Source organism: Chelonoidis abingdonii, chromosome 2, assembly GCF_003597395.2.
Source record: "Chelonoidis abingdonii isolate Lonesome George chromosome 2, CheloAbing_2.0, whole genome shotgun sequence".
Taxonomy (NCBI): domain Eukaryota; kingdom Metazoa; phylum Chordata; order Testudines; family Testudinidae; genus Chelonoidis; species Chelonoidis abingdonii.
In genome coordinates, this window is record NC_133770.1 from 131,587,439 (window position 1) to 131,613,642 (window position 26,204).

Sequence of the window (26,204 nt, forward strand, 5' to 3'; positions counted from 1 at the left end):
GAAAATCAGTTTCATGACTGGCCAGGGTTCTGTGTGACAGTTCTATTTATTTCTCCTTGATGAAAACCCACCCCGTTGGTTGAGTCTAATTCCCTGTAAGTCAACCGCCCTCCCCTCTTCGATCACAGCTTGGAAATAAAGTCACTATGATTTAAAAACCATGTATTCTTTATTAATTTATTATAAAAATAGGGAGATAACTCACAAGGTAGCCCGGGTGGGGTGTGGGAGGAGGGGAGGAGGGAAGGAAAAGGCCACTTCAATACTTGTTGAATGACAGCCTTCTGTCCACTGGGGTGAAGTGGTTGGGTGCCCGGAGCCTCCCTGCGTTCTTGGGCATCTGAGTGAGGACACGGCTATGGAACTTGGGGAGAAAGGAGGGCAGTTAAACAGAGGCTGCACAGGCAGTATCTCCAGCTGACGTTCTTGAACCTCCATCAGACACCAGATCATGTCCGTTTGTTCCCACAGTAGCCCCAAAGTTGCATACTGCCTCCTCTGATCTTCCTGCCCCCCACCTCTCTTCACGTTATTTGGCCACTTTCCTGTCCTATGCTATTGAGTCCCTCCCCACTTTCTGCTGAGCTCTTTCAGTGCAGGACGCCTGCATGAGCTCAGAGAACATTTCGTTGCACATGCGTTTTTTTTGCCGCCTTATCTGAGATAGCCTTTGGGACGGAGGAGGGAGGCTTGAAACATTTGCAGCTGCGGGAGGAAAAAAAGGGAGAGAAGTATTTAAAAAGATACATTTTACAGAACAATGGGTAGACTCTTTCATGGTGAGCCACACTATTCACATTACATAGCACATGTGATTTTGATACAAGGTCATTTCTTGCATCATATATTGAGTGTCTGCAGCTTTGGTGTTAGAGATCAAACACACTAGGCAACAGAATTTGGCTTGCAGGCAGCCATGGTAAGCCATAGTCTTTCGGCTTCTGCAACCTTCATAACAGCAAGCACCTTCTTTTCCCATTACCAAGCAAAGCCCGTTGAGTGTCCATTTAGAGCTGCGGTTTCATGTTAACATGCAGCACAGAAACCAAAACTAACCCCTTTTCTCTGGAACTGCTTTAACCCTCCCGCACTGAACACATGCTGATATCAGGGAGCATCCCTGCTAGCAAACGCAAACTGCTCAGCGTCAATGCCCCCCCCCCACCCTGGTAACTGCAGGGAGGATTTTATTTTCAGCCAAAGTCAAACAGCCCAGTAGGAACGGCACCTGATGAATGTCCCCTTAATTAAATTCTGTATTTCAAACAGGTTATCCATGAATGATATCACTCTCCTAAGAATAACACAGAAAGATAAAGAACGATTTTACCTTAATGCCACCATACGCTGCCAGACTTTGTCATGCCAAGGATACCAGTTACTTGCTACTAGCATGCATGGTAAAGTGTCCTGCCATGGCGGACGAATAAGGCTGCCTACCAGAAACCTTCTGCCAAGGCTTTTAAGTACTTCAGGAGAGCTTCATGGAGATGTTCCTGGAGGATTTCCGCTCCATCCCCAGACACATCAACAGACTTTTCCAGTAGCTGTACTGGCCACGAATGCATCCCAAGTCCTAAGGGCAAATTAATCATTAAAAAACACTTGCTTTTAAACCACGTTTTATATTTACAAAGGTACACTCACCAGAGGTCGCTTCTACAGCTTCATGGTCCTGGATAATGCCTTGGGAGGGTTGGGAAGGTATTTCAGTCAGGATAAGAAAAAGATCCTGGCTGTCGGGGAGAACGGTGTGCTGTGTGCTCTCCTCAACCTCATCCTCCTCCTTCTCATCATCATCTTCCCCATCTGCAAAATCCTCAGGCATGGTGACTGAGAGTACCCCATCATCGGACTCCATGGACAGGGGTGGGGTAGTGGTGGCAGCCCACCCTAGAATTGCTTGCACCTCTCTGTAGAAGCAGCATGTCTGCAGCCCGGAGGGTCTGTTTGATTCTTTGGCTTTCTGGTACACTTGTCTCAGCTCCTTAAGTTTCACTCAACGCTGTGTGGAGTCCCTGTTGAGGCCTCTGTCCATCATGGCCTTGGAGATTTTTTCAAATGTTTTGGCATTTCGTCTTCTGGAACGGAGTTCAGATAGCAAGGATTTGTCTCCCCATACAGCGATCAGATCCAGTACCTCATGTACGGTCCATGCTGAAGCTCTTTTTCTATTCTGGGACTGCATGGTTACCTATGCTGATCAGCTCTCCACGCTGGGCAAACAGGAAATGAAATGCAAAAGTTTGCGGGGCTTTTCCTGTCTACATGGCCAGTGCATCCGAGTTCAGATTGCTGTCCAGAGTGGTCACAATGGTGCACTGGGGGATAGCACCCAGAGGCCAATACCATTGAATTGCATCCACACTAACCCTAATTCGAACCGGCAATGTCGATTTCAGCAGTAATCTCCTCATCAGGGAGGAGTATAGAAATCGATTTCAAGAGACCTTTATGTCAACAAAAATGGCTTCGTTGTGTGGACGGGTGCAGGGTTAATTCAATTTAACGCTGCTAAATTCGACAAACTCATAGTGTAGACCAGGCCTAAGAGATGGGGGAAGGATTTGGGGTTTGCACAGAGACTGTGGTATGAACACTGCTCTCTGTGCATCAGTGTAGTGTTGGGCTTCCAGGAGTGGCTGGGGAGGTTACCACAATATGGAGATTTTTGTGCTTGCTCCTGCTGCTTCAAGAATATGTTTGGCTGTAAAGTGCTACTTCATTTTTCGGGATGAGTTAACCTTCATGGAACAGCTATGTCACTGGCCTGCACCTTGAGAGTATGTTTCCTTCTATCACACGTCTTCCTACCTCTCTGCCCAACACCTCAAGATGACCGGAGAGCTGATGATTTGGATCCTGATAAATGTGTAGGTGCAGTGAGGGTGGTTACAATAATAAATAATAGTAATGATAATTCAGCTGTGACATAGCTTCTTGGTACACATTTATTTTAGTTTCTCATGAGTGATAAGACTGTTATGCGAAATCAAATGCTAGTCATGCACTGGGATTCTAAAGATATACTAAGTTATGATCATCATGACTTCACTATCTGGCTTCTCTGGCCTGAAGGATTCAAAGAGCAAGTGCCTCTCTTTTTTGTTACTAGGTCACAATGTTACTGAGAACATTGGAAGCTGAAAGACCAAGGCTATTCATAGGTATTAAACATTGCTGGCTTATACATATTTAACTCATAGGCAGCACTTTTCATCCATAGACCTCAAGTGCTTTATAAAGAGCAGGGTTAGCCCCATTTTACAGATGGGCAAGTGACACTCAGAGAAGTGAAGTAACTTGCTTGATGTCAAGCTGCAGGTCAGTGGCAGAACCAGCGATAGCACATGATATCCCTTTTCTCTCAAGTTGTTGCTTGATCTATGGGACCACAGTGTCCTAAACAATTTGAATTAACAGCGGAAGGTGAGTACTAACTATTTTCTTAGCCCTAGAGCTCCCTTTAGGTCAGGGCTCAGGCCAACTGCAGGATAAGGAAGCTTCCACTGCTGATACTTGTGCTTTAGCTATTCTGTACATAAACAGGATTCCAGGCCCCAGTCAGCCCTAGACAAAGGAATGTGTATCTGTTTTTCTAACCAGCATGGTTGTCAAGCAGAGAAAATTAAGGTGCATTTGCATAAAAAATTAACAAAGCCATCAACCTGTTGAATGGGGAAAGATAGCCTCTTGCCTGGTCTGAACCACAAATGATAAGAAATTGAATCAACTGATTGTATATGCTTAGTGTATTATAAATAGGGTATAGAGTAATGTCTTTTATGAAAGCTAATGGCACACTGGTGATTAATATCACTGTTAAATGTATGCATTAACGCTATATGAGGAATTATGGATAATCACTAATATTATGTTTTAAAGTCTGTGATCAAACACAGAGAGAAACAGGTTTTCCCCCAGACAGGAGCAGTAGCTAGAAGTGGAAATTTGTGTGGGCCACGACTTTTGGGTGGACGGGCAATGACAGACTGCATTAGTTCAGCTTCTTCCCCGATGCCATACCCTCTTCCTAGCCCTGGTGCCCCCAGACACAGGGATTCACCTGCCAAGCTGGGTATGCACATGCCTTACGTTGGGCAATCACCACGATCAGCTCCTTCGCCGTGGGGATCAGCTCACCTCTCCTGGGGGGAGCCATGGCGCCTTCTCCTTGCCCCACACTTGCAGTGCTGCACATTGTTGAACCTGGCAGAGACCTGGTGCAGCACCCCCAGGTGTCCGCTATCCTTCTCATCTCAGAGCAGCTGCTGGTGGGGGCCCAACCATTCCCCCTCGAGCGGTGGGGAGGGGAGATGCAGCGACCAACCCACACCACACACTGGGTTGATTTCACTGCAAATGGCCCATGCTGCGTTCTGCATGGGGAAAGGCTCAGGCCTCACACTCTGTATGTGGGGTAGTGGTTCCTGTTGCCTCCTTTCCAATGCCAATCCTTCCTCCCTCCCACTGCCCTATATTAACAGCCCAATGGTATGGCCAGGCGGAGGGGGCAGGGCAGCAGAACAGCTGGCGTGCTAATGTGTCTCTGTGGCATTGTCCTTCGCCGCTTCATTGTGTGTAGCTACTGCATGCTGGATTGTGCTCCTGCAGCCGGGCAGCCTGAGATAGGGGAACCAGGTGTCCGGTTTTGGACCGGAACACCTGGTCGAAAAGGAATCCTGATTGGCCATTGAATGTCTGGTTCATGGCACAGCAGCTGGGCTGGCAGTGTCCCTCGCAGGGCTGGCTTTAGGCCTATTCCACCAATTCTCCCGAATCAGGCCTCGAGCCTAAGAGGGCCCTGCGCCCAGTGAGAATCCCTTCCCTGGTTAGAGGTGTCTTTTTAATTTTTACTCACCCAGCGGCACTCCAGGTCTTCGGCGACAGGTACTTCGCTCGCTCCAGGTCTTCAGCAGCACTTCTGCGGCTGGTCCTTCAGTGCCGCCAAAGACCTGGAGTGAGTGAAGGACCCACCACCGAAATGCCACCGAAGTGCCTCCGAAGACTCGGAGCGCCGCGGGGTGAGTACAAGCCCCACATGTTTGTTTCTTTGTTTGTTTGTTTGTTTAGTCATTCCTGCCCCGTCAAAACTGTTTGAACTGGGCCTCGCACTTCCTAAAGCCGGCCCTGCCTGTATGATAGCGCGGTCCTTCTCTATATTAGCAATACCTCCCAGCTTTGTGTCTTCCACAAATTTTATTAGCACATTCCCACTTTTTGTGCCAAGGTCAGTAATAAAAAGATTAAATAAGATTCTTCCCAAAACCAATCCCTGAGGAACTCCACTAGTAACCTCCTTCCAGCCTGACAGTTCACCTTTCAGTATGACCCATTGTAGTCTCCCCTTTAACCAGTTCCTTATCTACCTTTCAATTTTCATATTGATCCCCATCTTTTACAATTTAGATAATAATTCCCCATATGGAACCATATCAAATGCCTTACTGAAATAGAGGTACATTAGATCCACTGCATTTCCTTTGTCTAAAAAATCTGTTATGTTCTCAAACAAGTTGATCAGGTTGGTTTGGCACGATCTACCTTTTGTAAAACCATGTTGTATTTTGTCCCAATTACCATTGACCTTAATGTCCTTAACTAATTTCTCCTTCAAAAAATTTTCCAAGACCTTGCATACTACAGATGTCAAACTAACGGGCCTATAGTTACTGGATCACATTTTTTCCCTTTCTTAAAAAAAGGAACTATGTTAGCCATTCTCCAGTCATACAGTACAACAAAAATTCTTGCTAATGGCCTTGCAATTTCATGTGCCAGTTCCTTTAATATTCTTGGATGAAGATTATCTGGGCCCCCCAGTTTAGTCCCATTAGGCTGTTCAAGTTTTGCTTCTACCTTGGATGTGGTAGTTTCTACCCCCATATCTATATCCTCATTTCCATTTGTCATCCTACCATTATCCCTAAGATCCTCATTAAAGACTGAGGCAAAGTATTTGTTTAGAAGTTGGGCCATGCCTAGATTATCCTTAACTTCCACTCCATCTTCAGTGTTTAGCGGTCCCACTTTTTCTTTCTTTGTTTTCTTCTTATTTATATGGCTGTAGAACCTTTTACTATTGGTTTTAATTCCCTTTGCAAGGTCCAACTCTACATGGCTTTTGACCTTTCTCACTTTATCCCTACATGTTCTGACCTCAATAAGGTAGCTTTCCTTGCTGATCACTCCCATCTTCCACTCCTTGTAGGCTTTATGCTTTTTCTTAATCACTGCTCTGAGATGCAGGAGTACTAGTGGCACCTTAGAGACTAACAAATTTATTTTAGCATAAGCTTATTATTCACTATTAGCATAAGCTTATGCTGAAATAAATTTGTTAGTCTCTAAGGTGCCACAAGAACTCCTGTTCTTTTTGCGGACACAGACTAACACGGCTGCTACTCTGAAACCTCTCTGAGATGCTGTCTTATCCAGCTTCATCTATAACTCCTGCCTATGAATTTTTTTCCCCTTTCTTGGGATGCAGGCTTCTGATAGTTTCTGCAACTTTGACCTGAAGTAATTCCAGGCCTTCTCCACCTTTAGAGCCACAAGTTCTTCAGTCCAATCCACTTCCCTAATTACTTTCCTTAATTTTTTAAAGTTAGCCTTTTTGAAATAAAAAACCCTAGTCACAGATCTATTTTTGTTTATCCTTCCATCTAGTTTGAATTGAATTAGCTCATGATCGCTCATACTCAGCAACTACTTGGTGAAGGAATCCACCAGCTATCGCATCCAGGAAAATCTGAGCCCTATTATTATTACTAGCACTTGTCCTCCAGTCTATATCTGGGAAATTAAAGTCTTCTATAATCACACAATTCCCATTAGTATTTACTTCATTAAAGAGGTCTCTATCCATATTCAAATCAATTCCCAGTGGCCTATAGCCAGGGCCAGCTCTACCATTTTTGCCTCCCCAAGCAAAAACATAAAACAAAAAAACGTCCGGACTGTGCCACCCCAAGAATGGACAGAATGCCACCCCTTAGCATGTGCCACCCCAGGCACGTGCTTCCTTCGCTGGTGCCTGGAATCAGCTCTGTCTATAGCATACCCCAAGCACTATCCCAGGGGAAGCTCTATTTGCTTTCTTCCCCAACGTGATTTTTGCCTAGATGACTCTGTCTTATCCATTTCATCACTCCTTAATTCTTTATAGTCTACCTCATCATTGATATGCATTTCTGTCTTTCCTAAACAGCACATACCCTTCAATACCTGTACTCCAGTCATGACTACTATTCTACTATCTTTCTGTTATCCCTATAATATCAGGTTTCACTTCCTGCACCAGTAACTCTAGTTCCTGCATTTTGTTACCTAGGCTGCTCGCATGGGTGTACAAAATCTGAATTTTTGCTGTTTGGCTTTGCTCACATTCTTTACAGATTAGGCCCAGACATTCTACCACCAGTATCACCTATTAGACTGGTATCTACACTACCCTTCCTCCTTATGTCCATTCTCCTACCCACAGCTGTATCCTTTCTTACTTTGTTTTCTGCCCTCTCAATGTTAAAGTCAGGCTTGGAGATTACCTGGACATCTCCCAACCATCTCCCCCAAATTCCTAGTTTAAAGCTCTCTTAATCAGTTGTGCCAGCCTCCATCCTAGAAGTCTATTTCCCTCCTGACTCAGGTGAAGTCCATCCCGAGAGAACAGTCCTCTGTCCATGAATGCTTCCCAGTGGCCATACATCCCAAAGCCCTCCTTATAGCACCACTGTCTGAGCCATCTGTTGATCATCATAATCTTGTCACACCTTTGTTGCCCTTTTCTAGGAACAGGCAGAATCCCACTGAAGATCACCTGAGCCTCGATTTCCTTAAGTGCCTTCCCCAGCCTGGCATAGTCTCCCTTGATACGTTCCAGCAAGAATCTAGCTGTATCATTTGTTCCCATATGAAGGACAATCAGTGGATTCTTCCCCGCTCCCATTAGGATCCTTTTCAGCTCGAGGTTCACATCCCATATCTTAGCACCCAGCAGACAGCACACCCTTCTATTCTCTGGATCAGCTCTGGTTACAGGCCTGTCTATTTTTCTCAGTAAGGAATCCCCAGTCAGGTAGACTTGCCTTTTCCTGGTGATAGCGTGATTCTCCGGTCTATCCCCTGTTGCCTCTGGCTGCAAGTCCTCTTGATTCCTATTCTCCCTTGCAATCTTCTGCAACCCATCCCATATCCTCCTGGGGCTCATATTTGGTGGTGGTATCTCCATTGACTCTTCCCCTCTTCCTATAGGATTACCTGTTCTTCTCTTCTTCCTTGCCCTCTCACCTTCAGCGACCACCTGCTGTGCCTCTTCTTCATTTTCCAACTCTGCAAACCTGTTCCTGAGCTCAATTTTTCCTTCACCAGCCCGTCTGTTCCTCTGCCTGCCTCTCTTAATCTTCCCCCCAAACTCCCCTTGCAAACTCCCACTCAAACTCCCCTGTTTACAGCTCTATTTGCTGGGTCCTGTGCCTCTGCCTGATTGGCTGGATTCCTTTATAGGACCCTTAATCAGAGAAGCCCCACCCCCTAATCAGGGCTCAGCTTCTCTCCCAGCACACTGCCCCTACCAGCCTCTACAAATGCCTTCTCTGTCAACAGAACTCCCACTCAAACTCCCCTATTTACAACTCTGTTTGCTGGCTCCTGTGCCGCTTTCCCTCTCCATTCTCTCTTCTCCACCCCCACCCCACCCCCATCTTTTCCCCTCCAGCCCACCCTCCTCCCTTCCTGGCTGGGTGATTTAGGTAGCCCCTGGAAAAGTGTATGAAAAAGTGTCTCTGTATAGGCAAAATGGATGCATGGATGCATTGTATGTGTGTAAGAGATGGTGTGTCTTTGTGCAGGGAGGTGTGTGTATTGCCTCATGTGTGTATACCTGTGTGAATACAATTTACAGCCTAACTTTTTGACTTTTAATTCTCTTGCTGGCATTCATACAAAAAACTGATGACATAAAATGTGTATTCATTTCATAACAAGTTTTTAAAAGAGAAGGGAACTCTAAAAGAAATGTATTATTTGTAAAAAAAAGTGAATGTTGTTGACTAGTAATTGCAGAAGAGCCAGTGTATCATCCATTTCTCCCTATCTTTGTTGTAACTACCACCCTGGAGCTCTGATCTTAGTTGAGGTCTCTAGGCACTAAACAACAATTGTAATATTAAATTATGTGGAAGTATATGTTTTAATGCACGCTAGATGTGTACACATGAATACACGTGTGTATCTGCATGTAGGTGTGGGAGTCAGTTTCTACAGATTTATTTATATAGGTATCTGGACAGATGTGCATTTCTGTGGTTGTGCTTTTTGGATTTTTATTTGGGCTTTGGGAGTGGGCCTTTAATGGACCCATTGCAGCTATGATAATGTGGATCCTAATTCCACACATAAAATTAAAACAATTTTAGTGAACAAAAAATATGGAGCTGGTTACAAAAAAAATGGGAAGAAGAGAGGAAAAGAATAATGAAAACCTTTGTGAAATTTCATTTTTTTTTAAAAATTACCTTTTTTGACTATTTGGCTGCCAGCTCTAGTGTCCTGTAACAAATAAAACCTGAATTTAGCATAATATATCTGTCAAAATAATAAATATGCCTGTTTGGGCCTTGTAGTGAAAATGAGCATGTGAGAGAGGGTGGCAGAGAACAAACGACAGAGGGAGGTGGGATGGAGTAGAGTGGGGGCGGGGCCTCAGGCAGGGGTAGGACCTCCGGGAAGGGGCAAGGCAGTGAGTGGGGCAGTGGGCGGGGCAAGGGTGTTCAGTTTTCTGGAATTAGAAAGTTGACAACCCTACCCTGAGAAATAAGGGCAGCAGGGACCCTCTGGCCTGCAGCTCAAAAAATGGCAAGGCAGAGCAGCCAAAGCATAGCTTTCTGAAGAGTGAACGCATAGCTCCGACCTGGATTTCAGGTGCCCAAGTGATGCTCTAGGCTGCTGTGGCAGCATTACACCCTGATCATATTTGGGTGGGCCTGGATGCTAAGCCAGGCCCATCCATGGTTACAGTCCTGGGCAGGAGGGAAGGCAGCTATCTACCTTTGTGCAATGAAATTAAGTAAACTGTGACCCAAAACAGTGGAAGTTCCATTTACATATGAATCTGCAGGGGGATAGGCGGTCCACCAACAAAGAAGAACGGCTTGAGGACATCCTGAGTCTGGGGACAAAATAGTGAGTTTGGCAGATATAAGAAGAGAGAAGAGGCCATCCTGTCATCCATCACTGGACAAACACAAGGGAACAAAGCTCTTTCAAGCAGAGAAAGATGGCTCCTTCAACCAAGGGGTTTGGAGACTCTGGGAAATGATTATAAGTGAAAAATCTTTCATCATGAAAGACAAGGGGAACCACCACCTTTGCACTTTTGTGGAAGGGCCATGACTGGAAAGAAAAAAATTGGCAAGAAATCTACCTTGAAGCAGGGGTGTAACTTGTTGAATGAAGTCTTAGCCTCTAGAAAGCATATTTTACTCTTTTTGCTTGTAACAATTTTGTCTTTAGTCCTTGTACTTTAACTTACTTAAAACCTCTCCTTTTTTGAATAAATGTGTTTTACTTTTATTCTAAATCAACCTACTACTTTGTTTGACTTGAAGTGATTATTAACTCCAGTTAAAACAACAAGCTCCTATGCTTTCGTCTCTTTAAAGGGCAACAAGCCTGTGATAGGGCATTCATTGGCAGGGCAGCCTAGCAGCTAGATTGTTGGTTAGATGCTGGAGTGGGGGACCTGCCGTCTTGTCCCTCGAGTCCTCGCTCAGAGTCTTGGGCCACTCACACTCCTAGACAGGGGAGATGGCTTTTCCTCTCAGCCATGAGGGGAGGGGGCCTCAGGACCTGTTGTCTGAGCTGCTCCCTATGTAAGTCCTTTAGTTTGGGGCGTAGCCCTGCTAGTCCAGTTTCCCCACAATTGGGGCTTGATGGTAGATTTCCCTTGGCAGGGGAAGACTTATTTGCTTCCAGTGGCTGCATTGGCAGGCAGGTTGCATCTGTGCCTTCAGGCAGATACACAGAGAGCTCCTGCTTCTTCACCAGTCAGCCCCTGACTCAGCCAGCTCCCTTCTTTTCTCTCCCTTCTGGGCCTGGCATTGGCTGCAGATTTAACAGGGTGGGGCTAGCTGAACCCCCAGGCATTCTTTAACTCCTGCTGTGCCTGGCAGCCATCTCTCTGCTCCTTTACACATCCTCCCCTCATGACCCCATTTGGGGTCTGCTCCCCCTCCAACTGTCCTCCACCATCCCATGAAAAGAAATCTGCATTCAAATGGGCTCTCCCAGCCTGGTGCTGGATGTGGAAGGAAAAAGCCTCGATAGAGAAGTACCATCTCATGATTCAGGGGTTTATGTCCTTCATGGCATGAAGCCAATGGAGGGGAGCATAGTCGGTAACTAGGGTGAAGTGCGTGCCCGGAAGATAATAATGGAGTGAGTCCATAGCCCATTTTACCACCAGGGCTTCTTTCTTGATTACAGAATAGGTCTTCTCTCGTGGGAATAGTTTCCTGCTAATATACAGGATGGGGGTGTTCATCCCCCCCTACTATGTGCAATAGAACTGCTCCTAGGTCCACATCTGAGGCATCCGTTTGCAACAAAAACTCCTTGGCAAAGTCCAGGTTGTACAAGATGAGTTCCTTCAGATTTTGAAATGCCTCCTCACACGCTAGGGTTCACTGGATCTTTTTAGGACTCTCATTCTTGAGAAGATTGGAAAACGGGGCTGTTATGGAGGAGAACCCTAGGATAAAGCAGCAGGAATATCCAGCTAGTCCCAGGAATCGATGTACCTGCCTCTTTGAGGACAGTGTGGGGCACAGTTGGAGGGCCTGGACTTTGCTAACCAAGGGTCAGATTATACTTCTTCCCAATGTGTACCTGAGGTAGGTGGTCTCATGCTTCCCAAGGTAACATTTGGTGAAGTTTGCTGTCAGGCTGGTCTCCTTGAGGGACTGTAGGACCACGGTCACATGTTTCAAATGGTGCTGCCAGTTATGACTATAGATCACCACATCATCTAAGTACGTAGATGCATATCTAGTGGGGGATAGATAATTTGGTCCATTAGTTGCTGAAATGTGACTGGGCCCCATGCAAGCCGAAGGGCATGGTCTGGAACTGGAAAAGCCCAAAGAGAAAGCAGCTTTTTCCCTGGACTCAGATGTGAGGGGGAATCTGTCAATAGCCCTTGTTAACTCTAAAGTGGTGATGTATTCCACCTTTCCCAGCCAGTCGATCAGCTCATCAATCCAAGGCATCGGTTAGGCATCGAACTTTGATACTGCATTGACCTTGCAGAAGCTCATGCAGAAGAAAGTACTTCCATCATGGTTAGGGACCAGTACCACAGGACTTTTCCAGTCGCTGAATGCCTTCTCAACACCCCTAATGCAAGCACTGAGCGGAATTCCTCTTTCATGGTCTCTCTAAGCTTCTGCGGAAGGAGCAAGGGGTTTTCTCTGTACTTAATGCCTGGGTCCATCTGAATATGATTGTGATGGGTTTGGTCACAGAGAAGCTTTGGAACTGTCACCTGATGTGCTGGAATTACCTCTGAACCCATTTTCCACTGCCAGCTTGGGACTCCAGAACCCTGCCTTGCTGAGCCAGCACGCTAGTCTGCTGCAACACAGACCCAGGTCTAAAGCCTCTGTAGGGTAAACACATAAATTGTCCACCCTCTATAACACTGACAGAGAGATATACACAACTGTTTGCTTCCCCCAGAAACTAATCACTTACTCTGGGTTAATTAATAAATAAAAGTGATTTTATTAAGTATAAAAAAGTAAGATTTAAGTGATTTCAAGTAATAACGGACAGAATAAAGTAAATTACCAAGCAAAATAAAACAAAACACATAAGTCTAGGCCTAATACATTTAAGAAACCGAAAACAGGTAAATCTCACCCTCAGAGATGTTCCAATAAGCTTCTTTCACAGAGTAGACTCCGTCTTAGTCTGGGCCCAATCCTTTACCCTTTACAGTTCTTGTTAGTTTCACCTCAGATGGTAACTAGGGCTTTTCTCATGATTGGCAGGGCCGTCCTTAGCCATAGGCAGAATAGGCAGCCGCGTAGGGCACCACTCTGCCTGGGGGCAGCACTCTGCCGGGAGCCCAGACAGACGGGAAGCAGTGGAGCATGTAAGAGCAGGGCTGCTGGGTCCTAGAGAGAGCCGAATGCAGCACAGTCTGAGGGAGGGGCTGCTGGGAAGTCTCTGGGAAGGGGTGATGGAAGGAACTCACCTGCAGGGGCTGGGCTCGAGGTGCTCAAGCACGAGGAATATTCAAGGCTGGGGGCTGTGCTCCACCAATATTTGGAGCTGGGTTTCTCCCCTGCCCCGCCTCGGAGCTGCCCTGCCTCAAAGAAAATAGCCAGTGCCTCTTTCCTTTTGTTTGTGCTGCTTTTGCCTAAGGCTATAGAGATCAGCGGCAGGCAGCCTCCTGGAGCACTGGAGGAGGGGAAGAGGGAGAGAGGAGGGGGAAGGAGGGGCACAGATGCTTGGGAGCTCTCTCTCGCGGCACCCAATGGCAGCAGCAGGGGTGGGGAGGTCACACATGATGGCAACCCCCTGCCCTGGTACCCATCACAGGGGAGGCGAGTGGGCTTTCTGGACCTGAGAGAGTCCCTAGGAGCATGTACAGTGACCATGGTTCAGAGTGAGTGTGCCACGGGTGGGGGGGAGGGGGGAGAGAAGGGGTCCCTCCCCTGGAGCTTGCTTCTGCCAGTAAGGAGGGGGGAGAGTCCTCTTTGGCCCTAGCCCTAGGGCAGCCTGTCTGCATCCCAGGTTCCTTATCCCCAGCCCTGCCCCACCCCAGAGCCTGCGCCCCCAGCACCCCAACCCTGAGCACCCTGCTGCAGTGTGAACCTCTCATCCCCAGCCCCATCCCAGAGCCCTCACTTGAGGGGAAAAACATGCAACTTAAATTTGGTGGTCAGTTGGAGTATCATTGTGTTTAGCACAATACTTGATTATTTTACACCCTTTAAAGTATACAGGTGTTATAAAGTGGGAATGTTCTTAATGTTTTCTCTGACTACTGTGTGGGTGCCTCAGTTTCCCCTATGCATTTCTCAAGGATCTAGATGGTGGGATAAGGGTGTGTGATTGTTGTAGAGCCCTAGAGTGCCAGTATGATGCTGTCTGCACAGAGAATGCCGAAACCCTGTCTCCAGGCAACTGATGGCCTGGGTCGCTCTCCTGCAAGGTGCCAACTGAAGGTGTTGGAGAACAAAGAGATCAGGTGGCCTCCTAATGCCTGGAAAAGAGACAAAGGCCAGAGGAGAGAGTGTCAGTGCCTGTTTGGACTTCCGGGAAGTGCATGGTGTGGAAGAGGATGCTGGGATGCTTTGGAACTACTCCATACAAAGCCAGTCAGGACTCTGGGGAGCCTCCTCTCTCTGAGCATACTGTCTCCGGAGCAAGACGCTTACACCTTCCTGGGTCTGACCTCAGAGCATTCAGCATGCCCTTCCACACTGTGCGCTTTCCGCAGCGAGTGTGCCCAGGCAGGTCTGGGGCAACCAGAGGTCCCTGCACCCCACTTCTGCAGTCAGACTCTCAGCCATAAAACAGAAGGTTTATTAGACGACAGGATCACAGTCTAAAACAAAGCTTGTAGGTACAGAAAACAGGACCCTCAGTCAGGTCCATCTTGGAGGGTGGGGAGCCTAGACCCAAGTTCTGGGCCTCTCCCATTTCCCAGCCAGCTCCAAACTGACACTCCTCCTCTAGCCTTTGTGTCTCTTCTGGATCTCTTCTGATCTCTTTGTCCTCAGCACCTTCAATTGGCACCTTGCAGGGGAAACTGAGGCACCCACACAGTATTCAGAGAAAACATTAAGAACATTCCCACTTTTCACAACAAGTGCAACAAAATATAATACCGTATATTGAAGCAGGCAAGTGCTGCTTCTGACTTTACACTTTTAATTGACCCTTGTAATCTTGTGGTGCCGACGCATTGTAGCTTCATTTTATATTGGGCTTACAGGGCGACAGCAGGGGTGGGGTGGGGCGGGCACCAACATTTTGGGCACCACCAAAATTATACAAACCTGCCGCCTATGCTTACCTGTGAGTGTGACTCTTTCCCCTGGCGTGAGGGCTGTCAGGGCTGTGTTGGGTGAGTGCTGTGGGGGAGGTGAGGCTGGCTGCCTACCTGCTGAGGAATGACAGTGAAAGTAACTCACTTCCTCGCAGGCAGCCAGGATTGGAATGGTCACACACGGCTGGGCTGGGGATAGCCAGATAGCATGTGCGAAAAATCAGGACAGGGGGTTGGGTAGGGTGAGCAGATGTCCCACTTTTATAGGGACAGTCCAATTTTTGGGTCTTTTTCTTATATAGGCTCCTATTGCCCCCACCTCCCGTCCTGATTTTCACACTTGCTGTCTGGTCACCCTAGGTGGGGGTAATTGGTGCCTATATAAGACAAAGCCCCAAATATCGAGACTGGCCTATAAAATCAGGACATCTGGATCTGGTCACCCTAGCTGGGGAGCGCATCTCTCCCCGGACTGGCAGTGATCCATCTATCCGGGGGAGCTGCACAGGCAGGATGAGCTGCTGTGGCTCCATGGGTGCCCGTCCCTGAGATCAGATGCTGTGCTAACTTCACCATGGTCCGTTGAGCTGGCGGTGGTGCCATTGGCGTGTGATCGGACCTGAGGGTTTGCTGCTGCTGTTGCCACTCTGCACCCCAAGACGTGCAGTTTTTCCACCTATCTCCTCTTCTACTGCAGCTGTTGAACCAGCAGGCTGGGGGGGGGGGTGAGCCAAGCATGAAAGCAGTACTGTGTTGCCATTTTGATTGTCATTGAGCAATTTGTTTGCCAAAATGCTTGCTAAGAATCCTGAATTCAATTTCATATATTTTTTTAAAATCAATATCTTAGCCAAAAACAAAATTAAGTTGTTGACAATTATTTGTGACAAGTTTGGTATGGGGAAGGGAGTGGACCAGTTTTCATCAGAGAAACAAAAAATGTTGACTGACTTTCCTATAGCCCTGTTACTGCTAAATAGAGCCCTCCAACAAACTGTAATATGCTCATCTCCTTACTAGTGTATAGAGCAGGGGTCGGCAACCTATGGCACATGTGCCAAAGGTGGCACGCGAGCTGATTTTTGATGACACGCAGGGGTGGTGGGCTGAATGGCTCAGCCCACCGCTGCTCTGGGATTTCCGGCTGCTGCCCATTGCCACTCGGGGTCCCAGCTGCCAGTCCCACTCAGCACCCGCTGCTGGCCTGGAGACCCCCAAGGAACCCCAGCTGGCAGCAGGCTGAGCAGGCCGGCGGCTGAGACCCCAGCTGAGCCACTCAACCCGCTGTTGGCCTGGGGTTCCATTCACTCAGCTGGCAACGGGCTGAGCGGGATTAAATTCAACGAAATAGGAAAACAAGAGCAACTAATGACAAAGTGCAAGAACCGAGAGCAGTGGTTCCCAATCTTTTTCGTCTGGCGGGCACCAGACGAAGGACTGTGGTGGTGGATGAGCATCCGCCGAAATGCTGCCAAAATTCGGCAGCAAGCAGTGTCAGCCAGAGGCATTGGCGCCAGAATGCCGCCAAATTTCAGCGACATTTTGGCAGATGCGCGTCCTTCAGCCAGTATGCGGGTGCACTGTCCACGTTGTGGACCCCTGACCTACAGAGCCTCCTGAAGCACAGTGATCATTTTGATTTAAATGGACTTGAACTGTACGAAGAATTGAGTTGTTGTCACATGCAAAATCAATGATGGACATTGTACAGTTTATTCATACCAGCAAACATGCCACCCATATTCTACTGACAATTCCTGTAACTGTAGCATCAGGAGAACGGAGTTTCTCAAAACTAAAGCTCATTAAAAACCATCTGTGCTCTACAATGAGTCAGGAACACTTGACTGGTCTTGCTATTCTTACAATCGAACAAGACATCACTTTGTCTTTGTCATAAGATGACATTATTACTGATTTTGCAGCCAAAAAAGCCAGAAAGATTGCTTTTAATTAAAAACTAATCCTTGTTTCAATACCTCTTCATATAAATTTCCAATAAAATGTTGACAAATTTAAAAAATTATATTATTTGCATCATTCAGTCAAATCAGAATTTTTCTATAGTGCTAGTTTTTAGTGCTAGTTCATCAGCATTACAGTGTGCTTAATTAAGTTAAACTGGTTTTAGTAATATGCCTGTGGCAAGTTTTCCAATACTGTAAGCTTATGTTTGTGTTGCGAAGAGCAAGATAGGCACAGGGGCACCAGTTTAATAATCTCGCCTAGGGCACCATAAATCCTAAGGACGGCCCTGATGACTGGCAGCCCACTTTGTTCTGTTCCACCCCCTTTTGGCACAAGGCAGGAATCTTTTGTCTCTCTGGGTCCCCGCCTCTCCTTCTAAATGGAAAAGCATCAGGTTTAAGACAGATTCCAGTACCAGGTGACATGGTCACATGTCCTGTGAGACCCCAAGCCTCCATTCTTTCCAGGCTGACTCACACGAACACAGGAAGGCTTACAAGTAAACAGAGCCATTTACAACCAATTGTCCTTGTCAATGGGAGCCATCAAGATTCTAAAGCATCATTAATGGCCCACACTTTGCACAATTACGATAGGACTGCAGAGTAATACTTCATATTTATAGCTTCAGGTACAAGAATGATACATTCATACAAATAGCATGACCATACTCAGTAGATTATAATTTTTGTAATGATACCTTGCAAGAGACCTTTTGCGTAAAGTATATTCCAGTTACATTATATTCATACTCATAAGAATATTTCCATAAACATATGGAGTGCAACATTACAAAGATGAGTGATCAGGTGAGTCCGCCCTGGTTGGGTTGAGAAAATGGAAGAGAAGGCAGAGATCAGTTCTTGTGCCTGACCTCTCTGCTCAGGGTTAAGATTGTCCCCAATCTTTACCACCCCAACTTGGGTGAAGATGTTCATGCGTTCCTTTGCCACCTCCTTTGCATTCATGGAGTGTAACAGCAGTGCTTCAGGGTACCAAGTCACATAGTCCACCACAACAAGGATGAACCAGTATCCGGGCGGTGCTTTTCTCAAAAGGGATAACTGTGTCAACTCCAATTCACTCAAAGGTACACCTACAACTGGGAAGGGGATCAACGGGGCTCTCTCAGCTTGCCGCGGTGGGGTGAGCTGACACTCTGGGCATGAGGCACAGAAATCGGCTTCATCTCGGTAGATCTTTGGCCAAAAGAACTGGCCTAAAATCTGGGCCAGTGTCTTTTCCGTTCCAAGGTGCCCAGCCATGAATATGGCATGGGTGAGCCACATAACTTCCTTCCAGTAAGGCCAGGGCACTAAGAGCTTATGTTGAACCTCTTTGTTTGGTTAATCTTTCTCTATGCAGGACAGACGGTCACCTTGAATCTCAAAAAGTGTGAACTGTCCTGCTTGGTGGGGTTCAACAGTCTCCCCATTCACCACTGCAACTTGGGCATATGCCCAGCTTAGGGTGTCATCAGCCCATTGTTCCTCCACAATGTCAGGATCTCTGATTTGGGTAACGGGGCGAGTTCCCCTGCTGTCTGGGGGGGGGCCTGGTGGGTCTGAGTTGGCCCTGAGGCCTGTGATGCCCCTTCACCAGGGTCAGTAACCTCCCCCAAGCCCACAAGGGTCACCACTTCAGGACGTCCAGTGGCCTGAGGTAGGGGTCCTTGACCATTGGATGGGGGCCTCACAAGATCTGCTAAAAATCCCCCAAAATAGTCCCAGTTCCAGCCTAAAATAACTGGATAGGCCAGTGTCAGGGCCAGATGGACCATCAGGGGCTCTTCGCATTTCCCTGTGGTTAAAGTCACTTCTGTGCAGGGGCAGCCCCTCACATCCCCATGCACACACTGCAACATGATGGTCCCCTGAGTTGGGCCGGGATTAGGCACTACTGTACTTCATGCCAGAATCTGGGCACACCCTGAGTCCACAAGTCCCATTACTTCTTTCTCATTTACCCACAGCAGGATGGTCAGTTTTGCTGGGTCCTTGGGGCACACTCGTGCCTGAGGAGTCCAGATTTTCCGTAAGCTACATTCTATGTAGGGGCAGTCTCTGGATCAGTGCCCAGAACGGCCACACGTGAAACACCAGTCCTGTTCTTGGGTGGTATGAGCGGTTTCCTGCCTGGGTAGCTGGGTGGTCAGGTCGCAAAGAGCCTAGCCAAGTTCTGGAACAAGCAAGGATCCTGGCTGGGCTGCTAATGGGGCTGTGGTCTCCTAAACTGTGGGACAGGTATCCAGCTCTGGGCCTCTGGATTGGGGGGCCCTGGCACCTCTAGATCCTCTAGCCCTCCAGAGTTCTGGTAGGGGGAGTGGAGGCCATTATTCCTCAAGATCCGGGGATCTCTGTGTGATTTCATCCTTCAGGCGCTTGGGACTGTTGGCTCCAGCCAACCCTGAACGAGTTGTCATCTTGGGGAACTTGACAGCTAGGTAGTTCTCCATGAGCTGAATGGCCTCCATCACGGTGGCAGGGTGATGCCACAACACCACTCTTTCCCCCCAGGGAGCAGGATATGGACACACTGCTCTAGTAGAACCCATTCAGCAACCTGCACCGTCATCTTTGCTTCTGGTCTGAGCCATCTCCAGCACAAGTCACGCAGCTTCTGGGTGACCAGGAGGGGCCAGGCTTCCGGCAGGTACCACTCCCCCTGGAAACATTGCCGGAATTGGGTAACGGAATTGGGTAACGGAATTGGATATCCTCTGTGATATCTAGGGCGTCGAGAATCACTGTCTTGACCTGAGCATAGTCCTGGGCAGTGGTGGGGTCTAAAGTGCGGTATGCGATCTGTGCTACTCCAGTTAAGTACAGCACTGCAGCCCATTGGTCTCAGAATCACCTGTGTCTGATGTGAGAGAGCACTGTTTTTGCTGTGTTGGTGGAGAAGGAATGTCATGTATGCAAGTGACTAGCAAGCTATTTGTTTTACTAATGAATACGTATAAACACTGATAACGAAATAAGAAATAAGACTTTACAGAAGTCTGAAGACAGTTTTTAAATTGAAATGGAAATTACTAAGTCATGTCACAGTTACACTCAGTTCGTTCTGCTGCCTGTGGGACAGGGTGAGGGTGCTATAGACCATAACATAAATGGCTGCGTGAGCTAATTTAACATTTTTATTGGATGGCATATAATTAGATTTCCTTGCCTCTGGTCTGCAGCTGCCTATGAGCTATAACAAATAGACAGATCTAATGGGAAAGCTGTTTGTTATTGCTAGGGCCCTACTTCAAACTTTATACAGACTGTACTATTTTGGCTTTCTAGAAGCCACCTGTTAGTGGTTTGAATACAGAGCAATACAGATTAACTTGCTGGCTTGCTGCAAGGTACCAGAGAACATCAGAAGGAACAGAATTCTATGATGACCTTCAACCCCTTTCAGGGCTTGCTAGCACCTGTGTTCTTGGAGGTGTTGGCAAACCTGAAAAGGTCAGTGAGTGAGTGGACAGAAGGATGGATCCTGTAGAGTTCATGCCCTGGGGTAGGCAATGAACCCACCCTGCAGGTTCAGATTCTAAGGAAACCAAATCTTTAAAAAAATCATTTTCCTCTGGCAACTCTCCCTTTATCAGCCTCTGTTGTCTTTTTTGAGCAGGGGGAAGAAAGTGGCTTGACCCCACAATCTGCTTTCAGATGCTTTCCTTCCCAGAGTCTTCATGAGGTGCCAGTTGGCCACATTCCCCACTTGCAGATTCAGGAGGCCTGCTGTGTAAGCACAGATCTCTGCTCTAAATCCAATAAGGGTCTCAGCTGGGAGATGGAAAGCAGTTTGACTCCCTCCCCATCCATCAGTAAGAGCTGAAAAACACATCTCCTGCCACTACAGCCAGAATGACCACAAATTCCCCATAATTCTAGGGTAACCTAGCAACCATGTGCATAGATTATGAGGCATTCTAGTGAGTGCCCAGGACATCTGTGTTTGTCCTTTATTAGTGCTGAAGCTGGTGCAACAGGTGCAGAGATGTTTCCCAGCTTCTACATTAACAGTGTGGCGGGGGGAGATGAGGTCAGGGTGCTTTCTTGCTCACCACAGATGACCCTTTTGACTATAGCCTTTACCTGATAACTCTCATGATGCTCGGAGAAACAACCAGCTGCTTCCTTGGAGACTGTTATGAGGAGACACTCAGCAATAGCAAAGAATAGGAGAAAGAAGTCAGGATTCCATTCTCATGACACACTTAGGATATGTCTACACTACAAAATTAGGTTGAATTTATAGAAGTTGGTTTTTTAGAAATCATACAGTCGATTGTGTATGTCCCCACACAAAAAGCTGTAAGTGCATTAAGTTGGCAGACTGCGTCCACAGTACTGAGGCTGATGTCGACTTCTGGAGCGTTGCACTGTGGGTAGCTGTGAGTACCTATCTCACAGTTCCCGCAGTCTCTGCTGCCCATTGGGATTCTGGGTTGAGATCCCAATGCCTGATGGGGCAAAAACAGTGTCGCGGGTGGTTCTGGGTACATGTCATCAGGCCCCCCCTACCTCTCTCCCTCCCTTCCTCAGTGAAAGCAATGGCAGACAATCGTTTTGTGCCTTTTTTCCTGGGTTACCTGAGCAGACGCCATACCACAGCAAGCATGGAGCCCGCGCAGCTCACTGTCACTGTATGTCTCCTGGATACTGGCAGACATGGGACTGCATTGCGACACAGCAGCAGCTCATTGCCTTTTGTCATCGTATTCCTGGGTGCTCTTTTAGCTGACCTTGGTAAGGTCTGTCAGGGGCACCTGGGCAGACATGGGAGTGACTCAGCAAGGTCATTCCCATCTTCTGCTGAGCACCCAGGAGATGATGATGGCTAGCACTCGTACTGCACCATCTTCTGGCAAGCAGCCAGGAGATGATAACGGCTAGCAGTCATAATGCAGCATCGTCTGCCGAGCACCCAAGAGCTGACGATGGCTTGCAGTAGTATTGCACCGTCTACTGCCACCCTAAAGATGTAAAAGATAGATGGAGTGGATTATAACAAGAAATATACCCAATTTGTTTTGTATTCATTTACTTCCTCCTTCCCTCTGTGAAATCAATGACCTGCGAAAGCCAGGGTTTTGAGTTCGATCCTTAAGGGGGCCATTCTGTGTGACAGCTGTTTGTGTTTCTCCTTGATGCAAAGCCACCTCAATTTGTGGACTGTAATTCCCTGTAAGCCATGCTGTCAGAAGCACCTCTCTCCTTCAGAGTAGACAATCATTTTGTGCCTCTTTTCGGCCCAGATGCCGTTGCACTGGGATCATGGAGCCCGCTCAGATCACCGCAGCAATTATGAGCACTGTAAACACCATGTGCATTATCCTGGAGTATATGCAGAACCAGAACCTACCAAGGCAAAACCAGGTGAGGAGGCGATGGCAGCGCAGTGATAAGAGTGATGAGGACATAGACATGGACATAGACCTCTCACAAAGTACGAGCCCCAGCAATGTGTACATCATGGTGTTAATGGGGCAGGTTCATGCTGTGGAATGCCACTTCTGGGCTCGGGAAACAAACACAGACTGGTGGGACGGCATAGTGTTGCAGGTCTGGGACGATTCCCAGTGGCTGCAAAACTTTCGCATGCATAAGGGCACTTTCATGGAACTTTGTGACTTGCTTTCCCTGCCCAGGAAGCGCCAGAATACCAAGATGAGAGCAGCCCTCACAGTTCACAAGCTATTGGCAATAGCCCTCTGGAAGCTTGCAACGCCAGACAGCTAACAGTCAGTCGGGAATCAATTTGGAGTGGGCAAATCTACTGTGGGGGCTGCTGTGATGCAAGTAGCACATGCAATAAAAGATCTACTGATATTTTAGGGTAGTGACTCTGGGAAATGTATACATCAGAGTAGATGGCTTTGCTGCAATGAGATTCCCTAACTGTGGTGGGGCGATAGACGAAACCCATATCTCTATCGTGGCACTGGAGCACCAAGCCAGCAAGTACATAAACCGAAAAGGGTACTTTTCAATGGTGTTGCAAGCACTGGTGGATCACAAGGGACGTTTCACCAACATCAACATGGGATGGCCGGGAAAGGTACATGATGCTTGCGTCTTCAGGAACTCTGGTCTGTTTCAAAAGCTGCAGGAAGGGACTTTCTTCCCAGACCAGAAAATAACCACTGGAGATGTTGAAATGGCTATAGTTATCCTTGGGGACCCAGCCTACCCCTTAATGCCATGGCTCATGAAGCCACACACAGGCAGCCTGGACAGTAGTCAGGAACTGTTCAACTATAGGCTGAGCAAGTGCAGAATGGTGGTAGAAAGTGCATATGGACATTTAAAAGTGTGATGGCGCCGTTTACTGACTAGGTTAGACCTCAGCAAAACCAATATTCCCATTGTTATTACTATTTGCTGTGCGCTCCACAATATCTGTGAGAGTAAGGGGGAGATGTTTATGGTGGGGTGGGAGGTTGAGGCAAATCTCCTGGCTGCTGATTACACACAGCCAGACACCAGGGTGGTTAGATGAGTACAGGAGGTCATGGTGCGCATCAGAGAAGCTTTGAAAACCAGTTTCATGACTGGCCAGGCTACGATGTGAAAATTCTGTTTGTTTCTCCTTGATTAACCCCCTGACCCTCTCGGTTCACTCTACTTCCCTGTAAGCTAGCTACCCTCCCCTCCCACCTTCAATCACTGCTTGCAGAGGCAATAAAGTCATTGTTACTTCACATTCATGCATTCTTTATTAATTCCTCACACAAATAGAGGGATAACTGCCAAGGTAGCCCAGGAGGGGTGGGGGCGGAGGGAAACACGGGGTGGGGTGGGGGAGGAGGGAAGGACACGGCTACAGTGCATTTTAAAACTTAAAAACTTTAAAACTTATTGAAGGCCAGCCTTCTGTTGCTTGGGCAATCCTCTGGGGTGGAGTGGCTGGGTGGCCAGAGGTCCCTACACCACGTTCTTGGGCATCTGAGTGAGGAGGCTATGGACCTTGGGTAGGAGGGTGGTTGGTTACACAGGGGCTGTAGCGGCAGTCTGTGCTCCTGCAGCCTTTCCTGCAGCTCAGCCTTATGCTGGAGTATATCAGTTTGATGCTCCAGCAGTTGGAGCATCGACTCTTGCCTTCTGTCAGCAAGCTGAAGTCACCTATCCTCTTCAGCCTGCCACCTCTCCTCGTGTTCCTGTTGTGCTTTCCTGCACTCTGACATCATCTGCCTCCATGCATTCTGGTGTGCTCTGTCAGTGTGGGAAGACAGCAGTAGCTCTGAGAACATCTCATCCCAAGTGCATTTTTTTTGCCTTCTAATTTTCGCTAGCCTCTGTGAAGGAGAAACATTTGCAGCTGGTGGGGGAAAAGGGAGATTGGTAGTGAAAAAGACACATTTTAGGGAACAATAGGATCACTCTTTCCCATTAAACCTTGCTGTTCACATCACACAGCACATGTGCTTTCATTACAAGGTTGCATTTTACCTCTTATATTGAGGGCCTGCCAGTGTGGTGTGAGAGATCACTCACGCAGTGCCAGGCAACAGAATTTGGCTTGCAGACATGGTAAGCCACAGTCTTTTGGCTTCTTTAACCTTCATAATATGTGGGAATGGTTTCAAACATTTCCCATACCAAGAGGCCGTTGGGTTGGCCATTTAAAATGGTTTTGCAATTTAAAAGGAGGGGCTACTGGCCTAGCGTACTAAAGTGTCCTGCCATGGCAGACGGAATAAGGCAGCTCTCCCCAGAAACCTTTTGCAAAGCCTTTGGGAATATATCCAGGAGAGCTTTTTGGAGATGTCCTTGGAGGATTTCCGCTCCATCCCCATACATGTTAATAGACTTTTCCAGTACCTGTACTTGCCATGAATGCTAGTGCAGATTAATCATTAAACACTCTTGCTTTTAAACCTTGTGAATATTTACAAAGATACACTCACGAGAGGTCCCTTGTCTGCCCTCAGGGTCTGGGAGCCCGCCTTGGGTGGATTTGCAGGGTACTGGCTCCAGGTCCAGGGTAAAAAACATACCTTGGCTGTTGAGGAAACCGGTTTCTCTGCTTCCTTGCTGTGAGCTATCTTCAGTCTCTTCATCATCCTCTTCCTCATCCCCCAAACCCGCTTCGGTGTTGTGTGAGTCTCCATTGACAGAGTCAAAGCAAAGGTTGGGGTAGTGGTGGCTGAACCCCCTAGTATGGCATGCATCTCAGCGTAGAAGTGGCATGTCTGTGGCACTGCCCCGGACCTTCCGTTTGCCTCTCTGGTTTTGTGGTAGGCTTGCCTTTATTCCTTAATTTTCACGCGGCACTGCTGTGCGTCCCTATTATGGCCTCTGTTCTTCATGTCCTTTGACATTTTTTCTAACGTTTTGGCATTTTGTTTACTGGAACGGAGTTCAGCTAGCACAGATTCATCTCCCCATATGGAGAGCAGATCCCGTACCTCCTGTTCGGTCCATGCTGGAGCCCTTTTGCGATCCTGGGACTCCATCATGGTTACCTGTGCTGATGAGATCTGCACTCACCTGCACCTTGCCACACTGGCCAAACAGGAAATGAAATTCAAAAGCTCATGGGCCTTTTCCTGTGTACCTGGCCAGTGCATCTGAGTTGAGAGCGCTGTCCAGAGCGGTCACAGTGGAGTACTCTGGGATAGCTCCCGGAGGCCAATACCATTGAATTGCATCCACACTACCCCATATTCGACCCGGCAAGGCTGATTTCAGTGCTAATCCCCTCGTTGGATGTGGAGTAAAGAAATAGATTTAAAGAGTCCTTTAAGTAAAAAAAAAGGGCCTAGTTGTGTGGCTGGGTCCAGGTTTAAATGAAGGTAACACTGCTAAATTTGACCTAAAAGTGTAGTGTAGACCAGGCCTCAGATATACAGGGAAGACAACAGAAGTAAGGCTGGAGACAGGTAGAATATCCCTTAGACAGGGTAAGGAAGATGGAGTAAGGGCTGTGCAACAGCATCAGCCCCATTTTTGCAAATGGTTAGGGAGTGATGTTTGTGGGTATTGCTAGGACCTGAACCCATGCTGGTTTCAGGAGGGTTCAGAAAACGAGTCACAGTTTTTACACTGTCCATGGTGTTGAAAAAGATACAAACTCAGAAGGAACTGCGATATGCTCTAGGGTTGGCTTTGTCAATGCAATTCAATGTGTTTACCTTAGCCTTTTCAGTATGTCAACACAGTGCAGTTAACTGCTGCAGCCA

General features: G+C 47.5%; 1 pseudogene; it reads right to left on the bottom strand.

Moving 5' to 3' along the window:
* Positions 1-520: 520 nt before the first annotated feature.
* Positions 521-25,712, bottom strand: LOC142046349 (uncharacterized; annotated as a pseudogene).
* Between the last annotated feature and the right edge of the window lie 492 nt (positions 25,713-26,204).